The sequence below is a fragment of the Trichechus manatus genome, unplaced genomic scaffold, assembly GCF_000243295.1.
Source record: "Trichechus manatus latirostris isolate Lorelei unplaced genomic scaffold, TriManLat1.0 scaffold00054, whole genome shotgun sequence".
In the NCBI taxonomy this organism is placed as follows: Eukaryota; Metazoa; Chordata; class Mammalia; order Sirenia; family Trichechidae; genus Trichechus; species Trichechus manatus.
In genome coordinates, this window is record NW_004443990.1 from 16,520,352 (window position 1) to 16,538,190 (window position 17,839).

Below are 17,839 nucleotides of genomic sequence, written 5' to 3' on the forward strand. Positions count from 1 at the left end.
TTATATGGTACTTCTATCTCTAGCTTTTTAAGGAGGCACCAAATTGATTTCCAAAGTGGTTGTACCATTTTACATTCCCACCAACAGTGTGTAAGTGTTCCAGTCTCTCCACACCCTCTCCAACATTTATTATTTTGTGTTTTTTGGATTAATGTTAGCCTTGTTGGGGCGAGATGGTATCTCATTGTAGTTTTGATTTGCACTTCTCTAATGGATAATGATCGTGAGCATTTCTTCATGTGTCTGTTAGCTGCCTGAATGTCTTCTTTGGCGAAGTGCCTGTTCATATCCTTTGCCCATTTTTTAATTGGATTATTTGTTTTTTTGTTATTGAGGTTTTGCAGTATCTTGCAGATTTTAGAGATTAGACGCTGATCAGATTTGTCGTAGCCAAAAATTTTTTTCCAAGTCTGTAGGTTGTCTTTTTACTCTTTTGGTGAAGTCTTTAGATGAGCATAAGTGTTTGATTTTTAGGAGCTCCCAGTCGTCCAGTTTCTCTTCTGGTGTTTGCGTATTGTTACTTATCGTTTGTATTCTGTTTATGCCATGTATTAAGGCTCCTAGCATTGTCTCTATTTTTTCTTCCATGATCTTTATCGTTTTCAATTTTATATTTAGGTCTTTGATACATTTTGAGTTAGTTTTTGTGCATGGTGTGAGATATGGATCTTGTTTCAGTTTTTTGCAGATGGATATCCAGTTATGCCGGCCCCATTTGTTAAAGAGACTGTCTTTTCCCCAGTTAACAGACTGGGCCTTTGTCAAATATCAGCTGCTCATAGGTGGATGAATTTACGTCCACATTCTCAATTCTGTTCCATTGCTCTATGTATCTGTTGTTGTACCAGTACCAGGCTGTTCTGACTACCGTGGCGGTATAATAGGTTCTAAAATCAGGTATTGTGAGGCCTCCCACTTTGTTCTTCTTGAGTAATGCTTTACTTATCCAGTGCCTCTTCCCTTTCCATATGAAGTTGGTGATTTGTTTCTCCATCTTCTTAAAAAATGTCATTGGAATCTGGATCAGGATAGCACTGTATCTGTAGATTGCTTTGGGTAGAATTGACATTTTCACAATGTTGAGTCTACCTATCATGAGCAAGGTATGTTTTTCCACTTACGTAGGTCTTGTTTTGTTTCTTGCAGTAGTGTCTTGTAGTTTTCATTGTATAGGTGTTTTATGTCTCTGGTTAGATTTATTCCTAAGTATTTTATCTTCTTGGGGGCTATTGTAAATGGCACCAATTTGGTGATTTCCTCTTCAAAGTTGTCTTTCTTGGTGTAAAGGAATCTGGCTGATTTTTGTATGTTTATCTTGTATCCTGATACTTTGCTGAAATCTTTTATTAGTTCCAGTTGTTTTCTTGTGGATTCTTTGGGGTTTTCTGTGTATAAGATCATATCATCTGCAAAGAGAGATGCTTTGACTTCTTCTCTACCAATTTGGATACCCTTTATTTCTTTTTCTAGACTAATTGCTCTGGCTAGGACCTCCAGCACGATGTTGAATAAGAGTGGTGATAAAGGGCATCCTTGTCTGGTTCCTGTTCTCAAGGGGAATGCTTTCAAACTCTCTCCATTTAGGATGATGTAGGCTGTAGGCTTTGTAGAAATGCCCTTAATTATGTTGAGGAATTTCCCTTCAATTCCTATTTTGTTGAGAGTTTTTATCCTTTTCTGCATGATTGATAAGATCATGTGGTTCTTGTCTTTTGTTTTATTAATGTAATGGGTTACATTGATTGTTTTTCTAATGTTGTACCATCCCTGCATACCTGGTATAAATCCCGCTTGATCATGGTGAATTTTTTTTTTGATGTGCGGCTGAATTCTATTGGCTAGAATTGTGTTGAGGATTTTTGTGTTAATGTTCATGAGGGATATTGGTGTGTAATTTTTTTTTTTTTTTTTTTGTGGTGTCTTTACCCGGTTTTGGTATCAGGGTCATTTGGTTTTTGATGACTTTCAATTTCCCTTAATTCATACTTCATACATTCCACGTTCTGATTAAAAATGGATGTTTGCAGCTGTGCCTACTTATTTTGAATTGTGTCACATGAGCAAATATTAACATTTAAACTCTCTCAAGTCTCTACAAAAAAAAAAAAATTGATCCTACATGCCCGCTTTAGCTACTATCCCCTTCCTCATTTCTAGTTTATGGTCAAACTTCTTGAAAAGGTTGTCTCTACTTCCTTATCTCCCATTAACTCCTTTTTCATTTTGTCTTATACCCCCAATTTTGTATCATGGAAAATTTCAAACATAGAAAAGTTGGAAGATTACTACAATGAATACTCTTAAATCTCCCCAGATTCCATAATTAACATTTTGCTAAATTTGCTTTCTTTCTCTTCACACACACACACACACACACACACACACACACACGGATTTTCTTTATTTCTGAGCTATTTGAAAATAAGTTACAAATATTATATCATTTCACTCCCAAATGCCTCAGCAGAAATCTCCTAAGAAGGATATTCTCCTGCATGTCCAGCACACCATTATCATACCTAAGAAAATCAATAATAATTTCATGATATCTTCTAATATTCAGTCTATATTTAGATTTCCCAAGTTGTTAAAAAAATCTTTTTTAAAACTTTTTTTTTTTTTTAATCCTAACCCAATTAAGGTGCATGCATTGCATTTGGCTGTTATATCACTTTAGTCTGTTTTAATCTAGAATAGCTCTTCATTTTTTTTTTTTCCCCACCACATTGAGTTTTTGAAGTTCAGGACAAATGTTTTTAAAATGTCCTAAATTCTGGATTTGTCTGGTTGTTTCCCCATGATGTTGTTTAACTTGCACTTTCATCCCCTCTATACATAGTATAAAAAGGCGTCCTGGTGGCGTGGTGGTTAAAGGATGGACTGCTAAACAAAAGGTCAGCTTTTGAAACCAGCAGCAGCTTCATGAGAGAAAGATGTGGCAGTCGCTTCCATAGAGATTTACAGCCTTGGAAACCCTATGGGGTCTCTACGAGTCGGAATCGACTTGATGGTTATACATAGTGTAAGCTGTAAGTTGTCTAGAGCAGCACTAATACAAATATGTGACCACATACGTAATTTAAAAATTTTCTAGTAGTCACATTAAAAAAGTAAAAAGAAACAGGTGAAATTAATTTTAATAATATATTTTATTTAACTCAATAGATCCAAAAGATTATCATTTCTACATGTAGTCAACATAAAAATATAAATGAGATAGTTTATAGTCTTTTATTTTGTATTAAGTCATTGGAACCTGGCAGATAACGTTTCATTCTGTTATACCTAAGGTCGTCATGAACAAGAATTCTTTATATTTGCATATTTTAAACTTTAGATAAATAGTATTGTGTTGGATATGCTCTTCAGCAATTTTTCCCTCCTCAGCATCACACCTGTGAGATCCACCCAGGTCAATACAGATAACTGTAGTTTGTTTGGTTTTGCTTCTCTGTGTTTCCCTTTCATTCTTCAACCCAGTGCAATCTTGCTTCTGCCCTCCCACGGCTTACTGCAACTGTTCTTGTCAAGGTCGCTAATGACTCCCATGTTACCAAACCCAAGGGACACTTATCTTACTGTTCCTCTCGCTGGCTTTGGATTCTTCTGACCATTCTTCCTTCCTCATTCATCACTGCTTTCAGGACACTATGATCCCAGGGTTTCCCTCTGTCCTCTCCTTCTCAGTCTCCCTTGTTGGCCTCCTTCCTCAGCCTGGTCCTTGGTGTGTGGCAATCCTTGGGCTCAGTCCTAAACCTTCTTCACTTTCCTTTATAAACCTTGGCTTTGATTTTATCCTTATACTTCTGTTTTTGGAATCTAATGCTGTATAATAAGCAACTTCAAACTCAGTGGCTTAAAACAACAACCATTTCATAATTTCTCAAGATTCTCTGGGTTGACTAGGGCTGAGCTGGAAAGTTTTGTTGATCTCACTTGGGGTCTCTTATGTGGCCGCAGTCAGAGCAGGTAAGTAGGGGGAATGGGCTGAAATGTTCAAGATGGCTACCTCATATGTCTGGTGGCCTGGTGGGAACAGCAGAAACGCTGGGACAGCTGGATCTCTCTCTCTCCGTGTAGTCGCAAAGCCTCTCCCTCCAGTTGATCTCTGCAGCAGAGTAACCATTTTCTTACACGCGAGCCTACACATACCCATTGCTGTCATGTCGATTCCAACTCATAGCAAACCTCTAGGACAGAGCAGAACTGCCCCATATGATTTCCAATGTGATCTTTACAGAAGCACACTGCCGCATCTTTCTTCCGCAGAGTGGCTGGTGGGTTCGAACTGCTGACTTTTCGGTTAGCAGCCTAGTGCTTAACCACTGCTCCACCAGGGCTCTTCATGGCAGCCTAAACCAAAACCAAACCAAACCCATTGCAGTCGAGTCAATTTTGACTCATAGTGACCCTATAGGACAGAGCAGAACTGCCCCATAGGGTTTCCAGGGAGCCACTGGTGGATTCAAACTGCCAATCTTTTGGACAGCAGTCCAATGCTTAACCACTACGCCACCAGGGCTCCTGTGGGAGCCTAGGGGACCCCAAAACACAAGTGGAATCTTCCAGATTTTCTTAAGGCTTAGGTCTGGACCTGGTACAGCTCCATTTCTGCTTCATTCCATTGGTTAAATCGAGTTACAGGCCAGCCCAAATTAATGAAGACCAGGAGCCCTGGTTTGCTAGGGGCCATCTTTGGAGCCTAGCTACCACAGATTGTGATCTCCAAATCTCTAGAATTGCTGTCCTAAATTCTAGACTCAAACATACCATGGAATACTGGATCTCATTTATTGGGTGTTCCACCAGGCTCCTCAGTCTTCTTCACCACCCCAGCCTTTCCTTTTCTTCTTTGACTCTCGCCTCATTTCCACACTAGAGTTCAAGATAGAAACTTAGGGATCATCTTTGGCTTCTCCCTCTCTTCAGCCTCCATATTCCGTCTCTTAAATATCTCTAGAATTACTTCTCTCCATCCCCACTGCTAACACCCTAATAATGATTATGGCTAACATTAGCAAGCACTTTCCATGTGTGTAAACACTTCCAATGCATTCCATTTAATCTTATCTAAATTTTGCACATGGGGATCCTGAGGCCAGTAGAAGTTGTATAAGTTGTTCAAGGTCTCACCCTATTCAGGAGTACAGAGAACCAAGACTCCAGGCAGCCCTGCCTCCAAAGCCTTTGTGCTCCGCCAGCGGCCAGCTGCCACTCAGTTCAGGCACCTGTCATCTCTCACCTGGACTGCCACAGCGGCTTTCCAGCTGGTTTCATCTTCCCAACTTTATCTCATCTAATCTGTCTTCCACGCTGCAATCAGAGACGTATTTCTAGAATGCAAAAGTGAGTGATAGAACTTCTCTGCTTAAACCTTTCAACAATTCCTTCTCACTGTCAAGATAAACTCTAACCTTTTCAATAAAGTCCTTCGCAATTTGACTCATGTCAACTTGATAGTGTAGCAAGGGACAGTGGTTCTCCATGGGGGCACTTTGGAAATTTGTGGAGCCCTTTTTGTTTATTACAATGATTAGGACATGCTACTTGCATTTGGTGGGCAGGGGCCAGGGATGCTAGAGTCCTGCAATGCAAGGGATGGTTCCCGCAACCAAGGAGTATCCTGGGTTCCACAAGACTTTTGAATGTCCTGCTGGATATTCTATGTGAAAAAAATCTCTAATTACTTGAGCCTAGAATCTATCTCCATTAACCCTACACCCAAGGAAGGAGGGGACTGTTGAGGAGGTTCTGTGGTACGTTTCCTTTTTCCACGAGACACTGACAAAAGCTCCTGTTCACCTAGTTAAGCAAGTGCCCTCAGAGCAAAAACCTGCTTCAGTGTTCCACTTACCTCTCTGCCTTCATTTACTTTGTTTTGCCTTGAAAATTGCTTACCTTTTTAGCAGCTCATCAACGTATTTAAAATTTTTAAAAATATCTTATCCAGGATTTTTAGTTGTTTTCAAGGAGAGGGTCTTCCAGGTGCTTAGCCTGTCATATAACGAGAAAAGGAAACTACAAACACAAAATTGTTTTGCATGTAATTTGCATAGAACCTTTCTTTTCCAGGAATGCAGCTACTTTGTAAACTGTTTTGTATTGTTCAGAACTTTACCAAAAGTTGTTCACCATTTTGGAAAATTACATCACTAATGACAACAGTGCCCAATACAACATTGTTAGATCAATCTGCATTTGTACCTGTCGCTTTCTTAGTGACTCTGAGGGCAAGCATCTGACCACTTTGCTATATCTTCCATCGTGGGCAGGGAATGCCTTCTGAGGAGGGGACATTTGAGCGAGGCCTGAAAAAATGAGGATGAGGCAGAGAACAGCCAGTACATAGGTTCTGAGGTGGGAACCGCTTGGTGTATTGCAGTGATAGAAAGCAGGTCTGCACAGTGTGTAGTGAGTGAGGAGGGGACAGGTAGGAGATGCGGTTGAAGAGCTGGGAGGCTCTGGTAAGGAGTTTAGATCTACGATGTCTCTGGCCTAATCACAACACGTTTAGGCGTGTGAGACTACATACCTGAAAATCTTTACCTTTGCCCCCACAGATTCCTATGCCTACAATGTGTTCCCTGTCTTCTCTGATTAGTGATAAAATTCTACTCATCCTTTAAGGCCAAGTTCAAAACCATTTATGAAATCTTATCCCATTCTTTAGCAAGAATTAATCAGTCCCTTGTCTGATGCCTCCCAGCAAGTATGTTCCCATGGCACTAATCACATGCTGACTAGTATCTCAGCTAGCTGTTTACATGCCAGTCTGCCTACCATACACGGAGTTCCTGATGGGCAGAGGCTGGTCTTAGTCACCCTAGTAGGCATCTCTTGGTGCCTAGGCCAGTACCTGGCCCACAGCAGGTACTCAATCAATGCAATGAAGGCTGTGACATTCACTTGACGAACTGGGTGGTACCCAGCACTACTCATGGCAGAACAGAAGGAAAACAAAAATAAGAACAACTTATGGTTTATCACTTGCGCTTCCCTACCCATTATCTGATTTGCGCCTTCCAACAAAACTATGAGGGAGACGGGGTAGACACTATTAGCTCCATTTTACACATAGGGAAGCTGAGGCCCAAGGCCACACAGCTAGCAAGTAGTGGGGCCTAACTCCCAATCTTGTCCTCTTACTTAGGATTCAGTGCTAGGAAGGATGATAGAGAGACCCGAAGAAGAGCATTTTGTGGATATAAAACAATGAGGTTGGTTGCAGTTTGTGGATTAGGGGGAGATCCTTAGTCAGCTGGGACAGAGTTAACGGCAGCCCTGCCAGGCAAGGCACAGCATTCCTCCCCCCCCCACGCCCATGCAGCATCACACCCCCCCTCCCCACCCCTCATCCCCCAACCCTGAACGCTGGGGAACCCCTGGCCCACGAAGATGAGTATTCTGGTCAGGTGATTAAGATGACGTAAACGATGACTTGTTGCGCGGGGGAGGTGGAATCCTGCCTGTTGATATGACAACTGGAGTTTAACTACTGGGTCCTTACAAGGTTGGCTGAGACAGGTTCTTCGTTAACTCGGGATTAGGGAGGGGGCGCGGGGGAGTGCGGTGGAATAAAGACGTAGAAGAGGTGTACTCAAGAAAGACTTTAGCTCAGTGGTTCTCCACCTTTGCAACACGTTAGAATCACCTGCACAATTTTCAAAGTTCCAATGCCTAATCCACGGTCTAGAACAATAAATCAGAATCTCTGGGGGTGGAACTAGGCATCAGTATTTAGGTAAAGTTTCCCAGCTGATTCCAATTGCAGTCAAAGCTGCAAACCCTCCTTCCAGTTGGTAAACGAAATTTTTTTGTGACCTTCTCAAGATGGCGGCCGACCAACGCGCTTCCGCCTTTACGTGAGCCGGCAGGGGCGGGCCTTCCAGGGGCGCATGCGTATAGCATCTCCCCGCTCCCTGCTCCCCTCCTCCTTTTTCCCCCGCCTCCATTTTGTTCGCGGACGCTGGGGACGGTGGGAGCAGATCCATTTCCGGGTTGCAAAAGGGGCGGCGGCGGCTAGAAAGGGAGCTTGCTGCGGGGCGACCGGGACGGGACGAAGCCAGAGCGGAGGTGGCGGAGGATTCGCTCTTGGAGCAAGTGCGGCCAGGTTAGAAAGAGTCCGGGGCGGCTGGGTCAGTCGCTGAGGTGACCTGCAGACCTAAGTGTGAGGAAGAGCCGGGGAGTGGGGACTGGGGCGGGGCTTGAGGAGATAGGGGGGCAATGGAGGAGGGGCCTGAGGGGGAGAGGGGTCCTGAGGGCGGGGCCTGAGGCGAAGGGGCCTAGGGGCTGGGTCTGAAGAACCTGGAGGAGAGGGGGCGTGTGGAATCTAAGTAGGGAGGAGTGGTCGAGAATGGGTGTGGGGCGAGCGCAGACTGTGAAAATGGAGAGGAAGGCTACTGAGAGACAGGAAATAAGGGATCCTGAAGGGTTTGGTAATGTGAGTAAGACAGGAACTCTGGGTGAGGAACGAGGTAACCGTACGCGAAAAGAGAAATGGGGAGGGAGGACCTGTAGGGAACAGGTAATTAGCAGGATGCTGTGGGTGAGGAGGCCAGTGTGACTTTTGGGGGGTTGAGTTGGGTGAAAGTCAATGGTTGGGAGGATGACTCGGGAAACTGCTTACACTAGAGGGAATCTTAAGAGCGTTAGTTGAGAAAGAATCAGAATTGAGTTGAAGGTTGGATTGAGAACTGTTGAGATGCGCACGGGTGCATCTAGAATTGAGGGTTCATGTTGGAGTGGGGGGAGGTGGTGAAGTGAAGTGAGGGAGGAAGGAAATCAAAGTGTTGGAAGTGGGCAGTGTGTGTGGTTGCGTTGCTGATCAGAAAGAAACATTCTGAAAGGATAACACTGGGGTAAGAACCTGGCAGAAGTTGATATATGCAGGAATTCATAATTTTAAGGGGATTTGAATGATCTTACTATTTTGTCCTCCCCCGAGGCCCACCCCCCTTTTTTCTTGCTGTAATTTTTGCCTTACAGTTTTGGTTTCTGAATGACTTACTGAATGTTTTTGGAGACATATTTTTTTTTTTTTTTTTTTAACTCCGTTTACAAACCAGAAGAGAACCCCAGGGAATAAGGGCTGTTCCTAGCCCACCTATTGATTTACTGAGTAACTTTGAGTCAAATCATTAATCTAAGTGTCTCATCACCCCACCCCCTTTGAAATATAGGTCTGGTTCCTCCTTGCCTCTAAAAGATTATGTTTACCAAATGAGAATCTTTAAAGTCATTGCAAAAAAAATGTGATTTGCGAACACAACCTTGAGATATTGATATTTAGGAGACATGTCCTTCTCAGTTTCTTCCTCAGCATACGCTGCATTTTTATGTGCCAGGGAAGAGTTGATTTTTAAATTCTCCTTTCTTAATGTTAATTTTTATCAGTCCAAATTTCATATTATTGTGTTGCATTGTATCGGCTACCATCAAAATGGAGATAGGGAGATTAGAGTTGAGGATGAATGAGGTCGGTTGGTGGGGACTGTGGGAATGCATTGTTTTATTTTCTAGTTGCCAAAGTATTTAACTCCTGGGCAAACATTGAATTTCTTCATGAGTCTTTGAGAGTTCAAGGATAAGTAGTATTTTAGCCAGTTGAGCTTTTTGCTTTGGTCCAATCACTTTAGGATAGCTTCCTGTTGGTGGGGACCAGTGTCATTGTGGACAATTTTAGCTTATTTAATGTTACTTCTTTGAAATCCTGACTGTTCTAGTTTTTTTTCTTTGGGCATAATGCTCTAAACACTTTGCCCATAGGTGAACTTGTTTAGCTTAGAAGATGTGTCCCTGGAAGTCTTGGCATTCTGAAGTCTGACGTGGATTTGCTTAAGAGGGGGCAGATTCTAGTTTTGCCTCACCTGATACAGAGTAGTGTTTACTCTAGTTGGTACTGATTAGTTATGTGACATCAGCACAAAGGTGAAATGCATGGGTGGATGGAAGGAATCGTGGAACAGTAGGGCTCTCAGGTTTTATTAATGGCATTGAAGCATGGAAGAGAGAAGTCTTTGTTCCTAATGAAGAGAAAATTGTCAGTTCTTTCTTGATTCTTTGGGCTGTCTGATGATGAGAGTGACGTAGGGTACTTGAGTCTGTTTTCCTAGCAATCTGAAGTAATTCTGAAATTTGTGAACTGCTGGTTCAGGCTCCTTCAGCAAACCATAGTCTTTATGCTAACCCCAGGATGAGCTGGGGTTATATGAATATATATATATATGAAGTATATATATATATTTGGAGTAAAAACCTGCTTAATATACTGTCATTTCAACCTACGGTGTATATTTTCAGTTTGTTATTTGAGATAAGTTATGGAGGCTCAGAGCTCTGGGCAAGCTTTTTGCATAGGCTTCTGCTTTAACAGAATGATTTTCTATTTTTCCTGTCCTGTCAAGTTTTTCTGTTGAACCACTTCTAAGTGGAAAATAGCAAATTACACATTTTTTTCCCTCCTTTTTAGTCTCTGGTGGACATCTTGTCTGTGTCACAGTTTGATACCACCAAATGAAAGGATTCTTGACTGCTCCAAATGGAGAAAGTGGCAGAAGCTGAGCTGAGTTTCCTGGGCCAGAGAATGGACTCTGTCAAAGCAAAGAATAGTTGCAGAGACACACAACCGGGACCTTGAAGCTGTGACTAACATTTTGGCCACATGCATCCCTTTGCCAAATAACCTCTTTTTTTCTTGAGTGTGATTGTTAATCTCCTTCTCAAAGTAGGCTCTTGTTGCTATTGTTCTTCACACAACTCCCAAGCAGAAGTTGGCAGAGTTCCGGTTGACTGTCTCTTGAGAGATATTCCCCAGATTAGAGTAGATGCGACGTTCTGTGTCAAAATAAGGTTCACTGGCAGAGCCTGAGCTGCTCTGCAAGGAAATAGAGGCAGTATTCTTTACTGAATGTTCTTGCAATCCTTTATAGTTCTTCTAAAATCAAATTGGTTTCTTATTCATCTGGTGATTTAAATGCAGAATCAGTGTCTTTGACTGCACAGTTTGAATGTCCAGGGCACTGAGGAAGAGAGACTTAGTATTTCTGACAGCTTCCCCCCGCCCCCACTTTCACTCTCAAACTTCTGAGTCTGTGGAGCCACAGGCTAAACTTAAAATGAGGACTTCTTAATATGATCTATAGTGGGATATTAAAAAATGTTGAATAGAACTTTATGGGGGAAAAACAATATTAGTGGGAAAAAGTGATACATTTGCTGATGTCTCTGTCAGTCTTAGAGGGCAGTGGTGGTTCAGCAGTAGAATTCTCGCCTTCCTTGTGGGAGACTCGGGTTCGACTCCTGGCCAGTGTACCTCGAGCACAGCCACCATTGTCCATCAGTGGAGGCTTGTGTGTTGCTGTGATGCTGAATGGGTTTCAGTGGAGCTTCTAGAATAAGACAGACTAGGAAGAAAGACCTGGTGATCTACTTCTGAAAACCTTGTTGATTCCAACGGTCCAATCTTGTATATGGAATCACCATGAGTTGATGGCAGCTAACAACATGTTAGTCTTAGATCTCTTAATGTTTTACTTAGTAAGTACCGTTTTGTTTTTCAGAGGGTAATTAGTTGAAGATAACTATCTCCCATAAGTTTGGGGATGGATTTTGAAGGTCATTTTGTGCAAATTATGACGGTGGCCCTTGTAGCATTGGCAATAACCCCAAAATGAAGCCTCTCTTTGATGGCCCTGGATTCAGCTTTCTCTTGCCATCATTATTCTAAAGTATTCTGTTCCTGACATGTAGGTTTGAGAAACCAGCAGGTTCACATCTCAGAGGTTTTGACTCTGGTCCAGGGCTTTGATTGTGGCTGCAAACATGATTATTGGAGTTGTGTTTAAATCCAGTCCCAGATCTTTCTTTCCTGGAGAATATCTTGAATGCTTGGCAAATCTGTATATTTAAGGAATGTGTGTAGATTTCTTTACCATTCTTATAATTGGTTTAAAGTTTTTTTTTGTTTTTTTTTTTTTTTAGTTTCTTGAACTTCATGGATTCAGATTAAGCTCCATCTAGATTTAAAGTCCCTTAATGCATGTAGGAGCTCTGGTGGCACATTGGTTAATTCTTCGGCCCCTAACCAAAAGGTTAGCAGTTTGAATCCACCAGCTGCTCCTTAGAAACCCTATGGGGCAGTTCTTCTCTGTCTTATAGGCTCACTATGAGTTGGAATCAACTTGATGGCAATGCTTTTTTTTTTTTGTAACGAATGTAATTCCTGTTTTTAGTCAGTATTTATGATATTTCTTTGGTAGAAATTTACCGACCTACTTCCTGTGCTTATAGAAATGACTGAATCCAGTAATCCCTCTGACTGAAAACATTCTCCATATTTATTCGGAATGGGACAGTTACTTCTAAAAAATGGAATTTTCTTCTAAAGTGATACAATTTAATGTAAGCACGATATCTGAGATTTGTGGATAAGTGAGTTTTCCTTCTTTTTCCACTTTCGCCTTCCCGGTGCTCAGCCAGTAGACAGGATGTTTGTTGTCTAAGATCCAGGTATGAGATATTTAAACTATTTTTATCACTGTCTTAGAAATAAGGACAGGAGTGTTTTTAGCAAATTTTCTTTTTTGAATAGATAATACATATGGTTCAAAATTCAAAAGGTAAAAAAGGGTATATAGTGAATAGTCTACCATCTACCTTGTCTACCCATTTACCCAGTTCATCTTCCCAGAGGTAACTAGTATTATCAGTTTAAGATTTTTAAGATTCTTGCCAGAGATACCATGTACACTTAAAGCAAATATGTGTATTTCTTCTTTAAAAAAATAATTGTAGCGCACAGTTCATACTATTTTCATTTTTTCTTTTTCTTTTATTTAATATATTTTAACAGTCATTTTCTATCAGCGATAAAGAGATTTGGCACTGTATTTACCTGCCCAATACTGATGGACATTTAAACTGTTCCTAGTCTTTTACCATTACAAACTATGCTCCAGTGAATAGCCATGTATATTTGACCCTTTGTATGTGTAACTGTATCTGTAGGATAAATTCTTAGAATTGCTGAAGCTGGTGGGTTTTTGACCTTGTAATTCATTTATGTGCCAAGCATTGTGCTGGGTGCTGGAGATACACCAGTGAGCAAAACTCACTCAGTCCTTGTCCACATGGAAATTATGGTCCAGTGGGAAAGACTATTAAGCAAGTAATTGTTGCTTATGAATGCTGTGGGGACAGCTAACGGGAAGCTTAATGCAGGTTGATTGAGAGGGAGGACAGTCAGGGAAGGTCCCTGGGGAAGTAACTTTTAAGGCTGAAAGCTAAAGGATGAGTGGGAGGAGAAAAGACCATGCTAGGTGGAAGGAATGGCATAGGTGAAAGTCCTGAGGGAGGAAAAGAACCTGGGTATTTTGAGGAATTGACAGAGGTTCAAGGTTGTTTGGAGCTTGTTGTTGTGTGCCTTCAAGTCAATTTCAACTCATACTGACCCTTTATGACAGAGTAGAACTGCCCCATAGTGTTTTCTAGGCTGTCATCTTTATGAGAGCAGATCGCTAGGTCTTTTCTCCTGCAGAGCTGCTGGTGGGTTTGAACCACTGACCATTTGGTTAGCAGCTGAGGGCTTAACCATTGCACCACCAGGGCTCCTTGGTAGGAGCTTAAACCTGTTGCTGTCGAGTTGATTCCGACTCATAGCAACCCTGTAGGACAGAGAACAACTGCCTCATAGTGTTGCCAAGGAGTAGCTGGTGAATTCGAACTGTCAGCCTTTTGGTTAGCAGCCAGATGCTTAACCACTGCCCCGGAGCTTAGGGAGTGAGAAACAGAGAGGTACGAGGCAAGGCTTGAGAGATGCGGGCTCTCCTAAAAAATGGATAAAAAATATAGTGAATTTGTAACTCAGCCTTTACAATAGATTTATTTTTTTTTTTTCTGTCAGTTCCTCTCACAAGTGTTAGTTTACTAGTGTTGAAGCTGAAACCATCAATATCACGAGGAGGTCTAGTGGTTATACAGTAGAACGTGTTCTGTAAGAATTTTTCTGGATGAAGCCTATTCTTGATTTGTGTTATTTGTATGCCATTGAGTCAGTTCTGACTCATAGCAACCTTATTTGACAGAGTAGAACTGCCCCATAAGGTTTCCTAGACTGTAATCTTTACAGGAGCAGATCGGCAGGTCTTTTCTTCCGCGGGGCTGCTGGTGTAGTCAAACCACCGACCTTTAGGTTAGCAGCTGAGTGCTTAACCATTGTGCCACCAGGGCACCTTATTCTTGATTTAGGTCCTTAAAATAGTGTGGCTAGATTAGGTGTTAAAATTTTAGGATGTTGAAAATTGATTTACAGATTAGTAATTACTGGGGAACAATTTTTAGATTATGAGGGATGATGAGATTCTTAATTTACCAGACCTGCTGTTTAGGAAACACAAAACATATTTCGTTCTAGCAAGTACTGACATTTTTGTACTCCTCATGGGGCTGGGGAGAGATCACAGATGTTCTTATTGTGGACTAGTGAATGTAGTATTCTGTCATACCCGTCATCGTAGGCCATATATCTTAACATGACACATAAGTCTTGTTGGACATGCAAATGAATCATTAGCCCAAGGGGCATTATAATTCCAAATATATGAAAGCATTTTTATCTTCAAGTATATTGACTTTTGTTAGGAAATCACCAGCCCAGATGGCCCTGTTTGATTTAGTACCTTTCTCATGTAATTGGATCAGCTTGCTCTGTTTTCATAACTTAGACTCTTGTTTTAGCAGCCCCTCACTAGTGATCAAGTAATGAAAATGTGCAAATTTTTCTAGCATTTCAGCAAAGAGCATCTGTGTTTCTGATGGCTTAAAGGTATTGGAGTGAGAGAGAGGAGACTCCTTGACAATGAAAGTCACAGCTTTGTTATTAGATTATCTGTGGTGAGTTGGGACTTAATATATTATCTTTGAAATGAAGCATGACACTTCTCTCCGTGTGAAGTCTGGATTAATGTTTTATGGAGCATCTGCTTAAGTTTTCTTTCAGGTCCTTTCTTAATGGAGACTGTCATCACTGGGTTTTCCTTACTTCTGACTGTTCTTTATATATGCTTTTATACTTTTGTATTTGAGGTGTGCAAATTAAGAATGGCACATGGAGGTTGGGGGCTAGTAATACGAGACACGGCTAGCCTAGAGAGAGAAGAGCAGTTTTTTGTAGTTAGTGACTAGACTTCAGCCTGCCTTGTGATAGCATTATAAACCTAATTAATAGATTCTTGGCACTTCTAAAGATGTTTTGGCAACAGATGTTGGTTGTTTTTGTTTTTCAGTTAGTTGCATTAAATTGAAAATAAGACCTAGAAAAAGGACTAAGGTAATTGATTTTAAGGTTTAGCCGTCTATTTTTGTTCTTTGCATTTAACTTTGATCATGACTTCTTACAGTGGCCGGGAAGTTCCTCACATGTTTGGCCTGTGGTAGAGTAAGCTCTGAGGTGGTGAACTGTGTGGTTACACTCAGGCTATGGCAGAGATTCAGGTCACATCAGTCCGCAACTTCCATTAGAGTTGAATCTGAGACACAGCTTCTAGAATCAAACTGCATTGTAAGGATCAGCATGAATCCAGTACCTAAAATACGGAGATTGATCCAGTCCTCACATTTCTACTTCTCCATCTTTGTCGCTAGCCACCCCTGCAGCACTCTCTCTCTCTGACCCTAGCCATCGGACCTAGATCAGAGCTCACGAGTTACAAGGACATCGTCCTTCACACTGCCAACTAGGTGGACACCAGCTGCAAATTTGGGGAGTCCACACCACATCCCAACCATCTGTCTGCTAGCCACCAATTAGGGCTGGTTCCCCACTATCCCTTCAGGTTGCCAGCTGCAAACTTAGGAGTTCATATGACACCCTTACGTAATGACTTACAGGCTCCCATTGTCCCTTTGGGTTTGCTAACTCACTGGAACAGCTCACAGAACTCACAGAGAATATAATATACTTACGACTACAGGTTTATTATAACCAAAAAGGATACAAATGAAGAGACATCTAGGGCAAGGTCTAGGAGAGCTCGCAGTGCAGAGCTGCCATGACCCAAGTGATGTGCTACCCTCCCAAGAGCAGAAGTTCTAGTTAACGAGGAAGCTCTCTGAGCCTTAATGTCCAGAGCTTTTATCGGCCAGTCCTGCATGATAGGCTAAATCATGCCTCCTGAGGCTAGTTGATATTGGCCTTCCAGGTGAGTCTTTTGTGGTGTGGCCAGCCCCCACTCACCAGCACATATTCTCAGGTATGGCCTGGATGTCCTAGACCAAGACACCCCAGTGACTCCAAGGGTTATTTCTCTGGAGCCAAGGACGTAGTCTGTCTTTCTTAGGGTAAAGTTAGGTCCTTTACCCCACACAAGTGTAGTGGCTTTTTAATTTTTTTTAGTTTGAGATTTTTACTCTCCTTAACTGCCTTAGTAACATATCTATTATTGACCATATTTTTGAAATTTTGGTCAGTCTAAAGCTTGGTTTTGCATATACAGTGTTAGGATTTTTTAAAAAAAATAATTAAATGTTTGCTTTTATCAAAATAGTAGGCATACATAGTTAAAGGAGTCAAATAATACTATAAGACGTATTATAAAACAGCTGCTCCGTTTTTCTTTGTCCTCAGAGAAAACCACTTTTAATACTCTTAGTGGTTTTTTTTCTGATGTATAATCTCCAGATTTCTAAACAGTATGCTTATACTGTTGTTTCTTGATTTTTCAATTCTTAGAAATTATCTGCTGAATATATGGAAGATGACGTTTTTGCTTTCTTACACTGTTACCTACCCTAAACACTTCTGCTTTTCTCCTAATTTTAGATACATCTCAATTTTAATTCAATCAGTATAATTTTTTTTATATTATTTATCAGGGCTGAATCAAGAAAACAAACCATTCTGGGTATTTAAAGCAGGAAGAAATTTAATACAGGGGTTTAGATGCTTACAAAACTGTTGGGAGGCTGGGGGAAGCATAGGTCAGGGAAAGCCATCTTGCAGGGAGTTCAGGAAACTGCTGCCAATAATCTTAGCTGCCTTAAACACCAAAGCAGGTGATTTGCAGGAGAACGTTGGAAGCTGCTGCAAACCACATGTCTGCCTTCTGTCAAAGGCCACATACGTGTTCATTGGTACTGGAGAAGCAATAATGGCAAATGTTTTTTTTCTGTTTTTCTTCCTGCTCTTGAGTGAATGACTCATTTTGGTGGAATCTAAACTACAACCCCACGAGCAAGGAATTCTGGGAAATGTAGTTCCCAGGCCTCCAGCCCCTGAGATATACGAAAGCGTCTAGAAGGGAGTAGAGGTAAATGTTGGTTTACTAAAAGAAGAAAAAAAAATTCAGCACCCAATATAATGACTGTATGTACTATGATTACATTTCCTTCCTTGTACAATTTTTTGTTTTCTCTGTATATAATTGCCATTCTGTTCTTTTGGCTTAAATCATAATCACTAATTCATCCCTAAACTAACAGAAGTATAAATCTCCTCTCAATACATTCAGACACATTAGTGGAGCACCTTTTCCAGAAGCTTTATGAAAAAGGGTCTGTGGGGTGCCTTGTTTCGAAGTCTTGCATGTCTGAAATTTCTCTTTTCTAGCCTCTTACTTTTTGGTAATTTGACTAGGTATAAAATTCTATGTTGGAAATAATATTTCTTTGGAAATTTTAAGCTGTTTGTCTGTGGTCTTCTAACTTTCAGTAGTATTGTGATGTTTGATGTTATTCTGACTCTGGATTCTTTGTATGGAATCTGCGTTTTCTCTGGAAGCTTTTAGGACTTTGTCTTCATCCCTAGTATTAGAAAATATAACAGTGTTGTGCATTGGTGTGGATG

General features: G+C 41.2%; 1 protein-coding gene across 3 annotated transcripts in view; it reads left to right on the top strand.

Moving 5' to 3' along the window:
• The first annotated feature begins 8,004 nt into the window (after nt 1-8,004).
• Nucleotides 8,005-17,839, top strand: part of WIPF2 (WAS/WASL interacting protein family member 2) — a 35,988-nt gene continuing 26,153 nt past the window's right edge. The window contains exon 1 of one of the 3 annotated variants that reach the window (XM_004378067.2): nt 8,005-8,110. The gene's annotated coding sequence lies outside the window, so the exon portion shown is untranslated. Of the gene's footprint in view, nt 8,136-8,313; nt 8,546-17,839 lie in introns of those variants that run through there. The other 2 variants (XM_004378066.2, XM_004378068.2) reach the window with 2 other exon arrangements.